This window comes from Charadrius vociferus, unplaced genomic scaffold (genome assembly GCF_000708025.1).
Source record: "Charadrius vociferus isolate BGI_N301 unplaced genomic scaffold, ASM70802v2 scaffold309, whole genome shotgun sequence".
NCBI classification, from domain to species: domain Eukaryota; kingdom Metazoa; phylum Chordata; class Aves; order Charadriiformes; family Charadriidae; genus Charadrius; species Charadrius vociferus.
Window position 1 is genome coordinate 2,213,422 of NW_009661370.1, and position 10,708 is coordinate 2,224,129.

Sequence of the window (10,708 nt, forward strand, 5' to 3'; positions counted from 1 at the left end):
CTGGTGTAAAGAGTTTTCTGGACAACATACACGCAGAGGAAAAATGTAAAGTCACAGTAATACAGGCTAGAACTGCTATTCTGGATTTCATCATAGCAAAACACATACCTTTCCAAAGGATCTTAACTCAAGGGGATGGTGTTCAGAGAAGCACAGAAGCACCTGCAGCTAGGAGGAATATGCTAGAAAATTTACCTGTTTGTCTTCTTCAGCACAAGGGTGAGGTCCACGTGCATAAGGAACAAAACAACTATAACAGGCTCCAAGTTCTCTGTTGATCATACGTAAACTTGCATTATCATGAGGTTAAATGAGGTTAACAAAAATCCACAATATTTTAAACTGGTAGTAATCACTGCAGGACTAGTCTGAAGGTTTACCTGTAAAGACAGGGTGTGAGAGTTGTTCCTGCCTCTGCACCTTCAAAAGCGAAACTGAAACAGACCACTGACCTTTGCCCCTGGGTTCAGCTGGGGCTTCTGTCCCTCGGGTCTCTAGAGGCCAGGTGCTCAGCCGTGCAGCTACGTGGCACAGAGGCTTCGTCTGCACCTGGATGTATCATTTCACAACACAGGACCACAAAAAGGAAAAAAATATGCACTGGTATACTGGAAGCTTAGCACGCTTTTGTTCTCTACACTGACATATGTTTTTAGAGATCAAAAACCTTGCCACAAGCAGCACAGCCACACCAAAGGTAAGCTCAGAATAGTTAATATAACCAGTATAGGTGACAAAACTGGTAATAAAGGTAAAAATGGGCATTCTGGTTTTGGATTTTGGGGTCTTCTGGGGGAAGTCTAGGAATTTTTCTGAGACTTTAATGTAGCAAAGGTGCTAGGATACATCTGCTTGCATGCACACTCATCTATGCCTTTGAAGCCATAAATTATTTCTTCCTGGCTGAGAAAATACATTCTCTCTACTCAGAATCATTCCAAGGCACGCCTGCAGACTGAAACAACTGGAGATGGTGGACTGAAAAGTCCTCTGAGTCAGAAAATAAAGACAAAAGGACAGATTGGGAGAGTAAGGATGGGGTTGCCATTTGGAATACAGGAAGAAGGTGAAGGATCTCAAGACGAAGAATGGAAGAAATATGGCAATTTCTAGTAAGAAGGCATGAAAGAAAGGTAGAGAAAGATGAGACAGAGTGCTGGTTGGTTGGGTTTTTTTGACAGTGAATCAACCAAGTAGAGTTAAATGCAAGAGTCAAACACAGTCCACGATCTTCTGCAATGCTTATTCAACTTTGCATCCATGACCTAGCGTGGTATGATCTCTCTTCCTGGTGTTCTCAATTACTTTGGTACACTTTGGTGTGCAGTAGGTCACAGCTACATGTTGCTGACTGACAGCATCCCATTCTGCTTCTTATTATGAATCATGTCACGTTACTTTTAGTAAGGAGTGCAGAACAGCAGGTACCCAACTCATTGTCTGTTGGCTGTGATAACTGGATGTACTGTCTGTCCTTTTCAATATTTACTTAAAGATGAAATAGGCAGTGCATGGGTACATTAACCACCGTAAACTGATTCGGCTGATTTCAAAAATGTTATGCAAAGTATTAAGAATAATTACTTCTATGTTTTTTGCAAATGCAAATTCCTTCTAAAAATTAAAATATTTTCATTCTCCCCCAACAAAAAAAACCTGCTGGGACCTTACATGCAGACACACAGGTTAGCATTCGAGTGCCTCTAGAAACATACTGACCCTGCAGGATTTTATGCGCTTTACAGGTAATATTCCTGCAGGCATGTACCCGCTTGTCAACATGCAGTTGCTGTAGTTGGAAACTGTTGCTGCAAATACACATACCTGGATCATTGCATATGAACTGAGGACTAAGTGCTTTTTGATGAGACGTATGTGGTGAATTTTGAAAAAAGAAGCAAAAATTGCCAGTAGGCCCCAAGCTACTTGGTCTTGCTTTGACAAAAGTCTCACAAACTTCAGTGGGGCTTTGCTTGGATTTGGGATTGTACTACAAATAATGCTGCTCTTTGGCTTAATTATCCCATACATCCCTACATTAGCACTGACAAACCTCTGATGAGTAACAAGACTGTGAAGGGAAATTTCACAGCATTAGTGCATTATACAAATGTCGTATCCATATGCTCTCAACCACAGGAAGACATTGTTTCTTATGGATACTCAAAATGAATGCAGTCAGCGCTAAGTGATTAGAGAAACATTTAAGGTTTCAGAGAGACAGTGACTGGGAGTTATGCCTGTGGCTCATACATCCTCATATTGACAATGTGTACAAGTTTTCTATGAAGGTAAACAGCACTTTGAAATAAAACTCTTTTATGCCTCTTCAGTATCGTAAAAACCAAGGAAGACTGCATTTTTCCTTGTTTTCAGAACATCCATAACAGAGCACAAGCTAGTAAGACAAGGCACTGCAGTGGGCTTGTGTGAGGATCTGAGGCTGCTGACAAACACAGGAATAGATTAGACTGAGATGGCTGAAGCAGTGCCTGAAGCCTCAGGCATTTGCTTTTCTGCCTTCCTGGAAACTTGTTCTCTGAAGGAGCTGGTGAATCAGCTGCTAGTTAATGACAAGAACTCAAATGGATGCGCTACACACCCTGTAACACTCTGGAAGGTAAACTGGTTACTGAATAATTGTGGTGATCCATACTACTGATTTGGAGCCTTCATGGCTTGTTTCATTCTGTTACAGTTGGTCATCTACTTTAACTTCTTGACATAATTTATGATCCCTGTTTGGACTACTTGCGTTTTGGTAAGCTACAGATTAGCAAGAAAGAAGGAATGCACTCAGTATACACTGTCAGATAAATACATCTAATAAAGTTGAGCTTCACAAAGGCTTTCAAAAACTGAGAGCAATTAACTCTGTTAGCTAGTATCATTCTTATGCATCAGAGTGAATGTTGCTCAGCATATTTCTCATGGAGCCACTTATGAATCCAGATAATACAAATCTTTTACCAAACCTACACCCTGTCACTAGTATCTCTGTTTAAAAATAGGTAGGATTAGTCCCTAAGTGGAAAATTTGTGAATTTTGTGGAGCCTGTGCAAAAGCAGCAAACTACTAAACATGACAACTTAAATGGTAACTGCAGGAGCAGACTTCCAGCTCTGTAGCTCAAAAGCCTCTTTGTAGCCCTAGAGGGAGAGATGAAATGTACTACCAGAAACATCTGAAAATAATCTTTATGACAGGCAAGTAGGGGAAGGAGAAAAGTAGTTCTGTTAGCCGCAGAGTTAATGAAGCTTCATTTCCTGGCCCCCTCCCTCGACCTTCCTGATTTCCAAATGAGGGAAACCATTTCCTTTAGTAGGGGAAAGATAGACAACAATCTGCTTTCAAAAAGCAGGTGTTCCAGGTCTAGCTATATTCCCTGCCCATATGTCAACTTCACATCTAGAGGAGACTAGACACTGCCCCAGGCTCACCCCTTTCTGTAGCTGTCATGCAGAGGAAAGCCTGCACTGATTGTGATTTGGAAATCATTATCCACGTCTGCATGATCAGGGCAGAAGACCCTAGGGCACTCCATGGCATGGACCAAAAGTTAAGCTCTGTACACTACCATGGAGTAATACCGGGCACAGGAATAAGTTGGGAGAGGAGTGGCGGGAGAGCATCCCTGCAGACAGGGACCTGGGGGTGCCGTGCAGCAGGCTCCGTATGAGTCAGCAGTGTGCCCGGGCAGCCACGAGGGCAAACCCCATCCTGGGGTGCATCACACACAGTATAACCAGCCGATCAAAAGAGGGGACTATCCAGCTGTATTCAGCATTGGTGCGGCCACACTTTGAGTACCACGTGCAGTTCTGGGCCCCAAAACTTAAAAGGGATGTGAAGGTCCTTGAATGTGTTCAGAGGAGAGGAACAAATCCGGTGAAAGGGCTGGGAGGAATGTCCTATGAGGAGTGGCTAAGGACTCTGGGCTTTGTCCAGTTTGGAGGAAAGGAGGTTGGGGGGTGACCTCATTGCTCTCTACAGCTTCCTGATGAGGGGAAGTGGAGAGGGAGGTGCAGATCTCTTCTCCCCAGTGTCCAGTAACAGGACACATGGGAATGGTTCAAAACTGCACCAGGGGAAGTTCAGACTGGATATTAGGAAGGACTTCTTTACTGAGAGGGTGGTCAAACACTGGAACAGGCTTCCTAGAGAGGTGGTTGATGCCCCAAGCCCATCAGTGTTTAAGAGGCATTTGGACAATGACCTTAATAACATGCTTTAACTTGTTCCTCTGCACATTTTCATGAATTGGACAGAGGATCTCCAAGACTTCTAGCCCTTTGTCGAATTACATGAAAATAACTCTGTAGCTTCAACATTCATTGCAGGTACACATTCAGGCAAAAGGCATGAGCATTTAAGTCATCTTTCCTTAGAAGAACAGCCTCAAAAAAATGCAAGTCACAAATGCATTATCTGTTAAGAAACAAGTGGAGACTAAAGTAGAAAAGAGTGTCCTCCCAGCCAGGAGAGCCAGCCGTGACCCCCTCAGTGTCCCCACCCTCTTGGGTGCAGTGACTCTGTCCTTTGTGCATCCCACCGTGTTGGAGGCCCCTGTGGACTCACTGAGATGGGAGGAGACCCTCTATTTTAGGGTAGGGAGCACAGCTGGAGGAGTCAAGAGAGGAGCCCCCCACCTGCTCCCTCCCTTCAGCCACTACTAATTTGGAAGCAAGGACTGTAATGAAATTCCAGAAAGAGGCTGATTAGTGCTGGGGAAACAATCTAAACACACCATCCTCCTGCAAAATGGGCTGGAGAGCACTTTATTTTCAATACTTTTCAAATGTCCTTGTTCTGCATTTCGTTTTCAATCTCACCAAATGTTCTGTAGTGAAAACTACTACTGAAGCAAGCAGAAGGGATGGGCACCGAAGCAGGACATGAGATTTCTTCTCCTTTTCTGGCAAAACAGCCAAAAACAAAGTAGTGTCAGAGACACAGATGAGAGAACACTTTCTGGGACCACATTACTGCTATGCTTTTTCTCAGTCATTAGCAACTAAAGAGGGTTGTCACTTCTTACTAAGGAGAACTCCCCAGAATGAGTCTGCGTCAGGCACTACAGCAATTTATACATTTTTGTTTAAATGATCCACTTCTTCAGAATTTTTGGAATATGAACAAGTAAACAGCCTTCCTCCTAGACACTGATACATACTTTTGTTTTCAGGATGAACATCAGTAGGAGACTGCCCATGGGTGCTCCTTCTTTTAGCTGAGAATTACTTTTTGAGCACTCAAAGCAAACTCGGAGAACTCACAGCAAAGGAGGCGACGGCCAAATCAAAATGTTGGCGACAAATCATGATGGCAGAGAGCAGGTTTCCACTGGCAGTAGGATGGGAGGGGATCACACAATTTATGCCTCCACCCATGTCCACGGGATTACTTATGAGCAGCTTGTTTTTGCTATTCACTGGAAACGTGGATTAGTGGTCCTTTGCCTTCACTGGAAAAACCCAGGACACAAAGAGAAGGTCAGATGGTCTTGGCACCTCCAGCCAAGCGTGCTATTGAGAGACATCCATTTCAAATATTACTTAACTGGGGTTGAGCTTAATGAGCTTCACAGGGTATTATTTGGCAGAGCTCTGTTTCCTTCACTACCATGTTCTCATGAGGAAGCTGATGGGCACAGACCTTACCAAAGCAGTAAGGTTTGCACAGGAAAGGAATGCCAGAATCACCCTCAGAGATCTCTTCCCTGGAAAATGAATCCAAGCGCTGTGTTCACCCAGCAGCGAGCAGACAGGAACTGTGACCACGCTAATGAGGTTACCTGGGATTCTGATGCAGGAAATTAATATGGCTTTTCTTCTGTACCTGTCAGGGGCTGAAGCCTGCGAACGGCATTAACAGTGTAAAAGAATTATTTGATAAGTGAGATACTGGTCACATAAATCGTGCTCTTGGCCCGGCCTTACTGAAGCAGATGGCAGTTGCAATATTAACTAGATAATCCAGATTTTTAATGACTTTACTAACATTACTGATACAATATTTTCCTGATGAGGACCTTTTAAAAACACTTCCTCTGCTACTAAATATAGTTTTAAGGATGTCATCCTCTAGACTTTTCTCAAGCATGTACCTGTGTGTACATGAGTTTGCTTGTGCTATTAAGGCCTGGGTTCTCAGCTAAGCTAAAAAAAAGTGAAAATATGCTGTCCATAAATGGAAATTTCAATAAAAGGCAGATAAAGGGTGCAGTAAATGTAATACTGCTACCTATCAGAGAGAAATCAAAATTCTTTTCTAAAAAATTGATTTATTGGTCCAGCTAATTGCCATCCAGACCTTCTGAAATAAAAGTGATCATATTCTTAAGCAGTGAAGACAATATAGTAGCAATAATAAGGAATTCACAGAAATTTTGGAAAAACTAGTATAAATCAGACGCCTGAACACTAATGTCACCATAGCTGATGCTCTGATTGTGAGCTTCGGCAAAGCACCAGTTTTCATTCTGAGTATTTTAATCTACCCGGGGAAGACAATTCCAGCAGTGCCCGACAAAGCAGGGAAGGAAATTTACTAAAAATCTACAGGATGTCCTTGTCCATTGTAGTGCATAGTGAGGGCAAAATTAATTTTGCTCTACCTTGGCTGTGTAAAGGTTGGTTGTCTACATCAGACCTAGTGATCCCATTTCCTCTCTATAGTCAGTGTTGAGAAAGAAATAAAAGAAGTAGTTCTAGAGGTACTTCAGCGCACTTATCTTGGGCACTTATCTTAGATTTCCATTACGGGTCACAGAGCTAAACTCTATATAGCTCTTCTTTTTTATTACATGATACAAAACCATTGTAAAGGAAACAAAATGTTTCTGCTACCCTTTCTATTTCAAGGTCTGTTTGTAATGTGTTCTGCCAGTCATTATTACAAAACTCCCCAAGGAAATGAAAAACATACAACAGGGATTTGGCATAGCAATTTCTAGTCTTAGCAAATTCTCCAGATAGACGAGCTACTTGTGAATGGAAAAGATTCTGTATATTATTGTAAGTCTTGTAACTAACCACAATGTGGTGCTACTTCCCAGTTTCATCTGGTATCTATGGGAAATAAAACTGCAATACTACAGTATTCTTTAAAGGATTAACCTCTAACTACTTCCTTCCAAGAGACACTGTTGAGCTTAAAGACCAGTATCTTTAGCCAGTTTAAGTCAAGATAGGTCTACTGAAACCAACAAAGCCTTCAACTCACTGTATAAAAAATCTATTATTTTATGGAAGGCATAAGATGTAATGAAGGTGGGTGATTGATAATCAGGCTGAAGAGATTTGTAACAAACTAAATGTTAACACATATAATGCTAACTCTTCAGCTCCAAGGTATCCACCCTTTCAGATTAAGGAATTGAAGAGGAAAATCTGAGCTGGGCAAGGGTTCTGTAGCTCTGGCTTCCTTCAATGCAAGTTTCTTGGCTCCAGTGCTTTTGACTTTGAGGTTCACCTTATGACTATTTTTAATGTAATCTAGATAAAATAGTCAAAAGTAGATTTAAGTGAATTGCACATGACATTCTGAATAATATGGATATATTATATTGTCTACCCTGATTATTGTTCTTCCCATGAACACAGAAATTTGAGGGAAAAAGAAATGTCAGAATTCATATAAAGACATATTCTTAAGAGAAGCGATCCTAATCGAAACAGAATTCTAATTGCAATCGAATTTAAAACTTCTGGAGCATGTCAAATGTAGACAGAATCATGGAGTGAAAAAAAGAATCAGTAAAGAGGGATTTAATCAATATTTTCAGCTTTAAAACATCTTATGCTGTCACTGTGGCCAAATCATTTCTATGCATTTCTTAATGCACACATGATATTCTTAAGAAGTTATAATTCAGATGTGCTCTTTTCAAAATGCATTGAATTTAAGCCTTGCTGTCCAGTGGCTGGAAACATTGCTTTTCTGCCCTGCTGACCGAGTCATCCATGTAACGGAGTCAAAATGTCGAAAGAACTACACAGACTTCCAAATGGCAAGCAGAAGAATAAACTGTTACCTGGTAGATATCAGCCCTGATACATTTCTCACTGCAAATTTTGTTTTAATTGAAGCAAGCATGCCTTTATTTTAACTAATAACAAAAAGAAGCTTTATTATGTATTTCAAACTCAAAACTCGTCAACTGTTGATCATTTTACTCCAATCTATTTTTCACTTCAAACTTGAAATCTTTGCAGTGGAACTCCAGTACTGACATCTCAGATGGCTTGTGCTGTGGCTAACCTGACTGGCGCGGGGCCTGACGTGGGATGTGTAACTGTGTGCTCTGCCCAGACCGCTGCTAGAGGGCTGTTTACTTAATTTCCACATCTGAGTGGGCCTTCTGGAGTGACAGCAGGATCTCATCATGACACATAAGACGTCACACAAGGATAAGCCCGTCTGATAGTTCGTACCTGTGTAGGAATTAGAGGGGAAAAAGAAAAAGAAACTTCTTCAAGGTACTCTTAAGTGAATTTATGCTATTGTATTTATACTAGTTATTGCATTTGTGCAATATTTATTTATTTATGCTATTTACGGCATTTATGCTGTTCCATGAGGCCTGGAGCGACATGTACAATCATGTTGCTCAGGAATGGAAAACTTTATGCATAGTCATTTCCTGCTTGTAATTACAAACATACCAGATATTCAAACTCTGTGAAATTTCAAGCAAAGCACTACATTTGATTCCTCTTCATGTCTATCACTTTTCCTCTGTTCCAAGACAGTATCATGATTTCTCAAACTCTCTTCACAGAGACAGACATGTCCCCTAATCAGGATTCAATCACCAGCTTCACAGATCTCCACTAAGAGCAGCTTCATAAAGCAGTTAAGTCACGCTTTCTTTTTTAATTTCAGAAAATCAGTAAATAAAACCACCTCCTCCACTGCAGTGGTAATTTTTATTCTAGCGTGTTGGCAAGACTTCTGGTCCAGTGATCTCATTACTTTCAGCTGGAAACATGCACGCACCCTTGTATTTGTTCCACTCTTATCTGAGTACTAGCTCAACAAATGAAGCAGACATGCAGGTTTTTATGACTGCAGAGAAAATTTGCATAATTCATATTGCATGCATAGTCTTTCTTTTGATCTAATTCTCTCCCCATTCTTTACTGAGTTTCTAGACTGCATTTGTTCTCTTTAGCAATATATGAAGACATATCTCCTGAAGATAAGAAACGTCAGGAGTAAGATCAATCTGAGACTGTTCTAGGTTCCAGCATGTGTGTTGCCAGTAGGAAGAAATTACGATTGACACTGTTGAGTCCTTTGTCGTCCTAGTCTGTGGTACGTGCAGACCACATGTTGGCTATCAAACTATGTTTAATGTATCAAATAGGCAGAATGCGATAGTGCAACAGATGGTTACATAGGAACTCAATCCCATGCATGAGATATCTCAAAACAGTAGCTAGATCTGTGAAACAAAAACGTTATTTGTATGCCTTTTTGTGTGTAGTTGGACTATTCTTGTAAAACTCCCTTGTGCACCACTTCAAATTTTACTATGTGATACGGATGTTCAGGGCTTTTTAAAATGAAAGCAGTTATAGTAGTATGTAAATACAGATTTAAAATTCTAACTTTGACCATCAAGTCTTAGATTAACCGCAGGGTTTCACTGCTGTAACACCTTTCTTTGCAGTCAGTGGCCTGCTTCCACTCTCTCCCTCCCCTCTCACGGAGTTAGCTACAGGACTCAGTCCGGTGTCCTGCCAAAATTCTGTGATGCCTTTTGATTCCAGTATACTTAATGTTTATCATTTTCATGTTCATAGTTGTTATCCATGTGCTGTCTTCAACTGCATGTCACTAATCCTTTGCTGCAATTGAACCGATCTGGACCAACCACTGTGAAGGATATTGTCAGAAACGGATGGTTCAGTATGACTGCCATCTCAAAATGACTCATTTGGAATATAGGTTACAGCAATAGTACAAACTGATGGTTACTGTATTTAAGTTCCTTATTCATACCTCTACTTAGACCAGTAACTTTTATTTACTGGTGTTTACCTTCTTTACATATAAATATTGTAAGAAAGCAAGACACAAATACATTCTTACGCCTATGGTGGCTTCTCTGCTGCTTTTGTTGATTTTATTTAGTTGATAACTACCTGTAAAACTTTTTTGCGTAGCAGGGTACAGGTGTGACCAGCCAGCCAGGCTAAAAAGAACGAACTGAAAATAAATACTAAATGCTGTGATGACTCAGTCTTTCCGGGATGTCGACCATAATTTTCTCCACTAGCAACTTAGTGGTTATCAAAAATTTGCATTAGGAAGTATTGCAAACATTAAGCTTTCAAACACACACGTGTTAGTCCCAATGTAAGGAAGCAACTTTTGCCCATTTTTCTCCATTTTACTGAGAGACAGCAGAACTGAATTTGGCATGGGACGTGCTGACTCAATACTACAGCACTGAGTCTATTTCAGTGTATTCAATGTATTTTAGTATTTCTGCAGATGATTGAATCAGCAGCGCTTCCTCTGCTAGCAGCAAATCTCATGGCCCCCTCAGAACCCCTTTCCCCAGCGTCCGTGGCCGGCCTACAAACACTCTGCCCTTAAATCCTCATCCTTCGGGCTCGGTTGCAAATGAACGAGAAGGTTCCGGAAAACTCCCGGTACCCAACACAAGAGCGATTCTGAAATGACCAGGATGGCAGA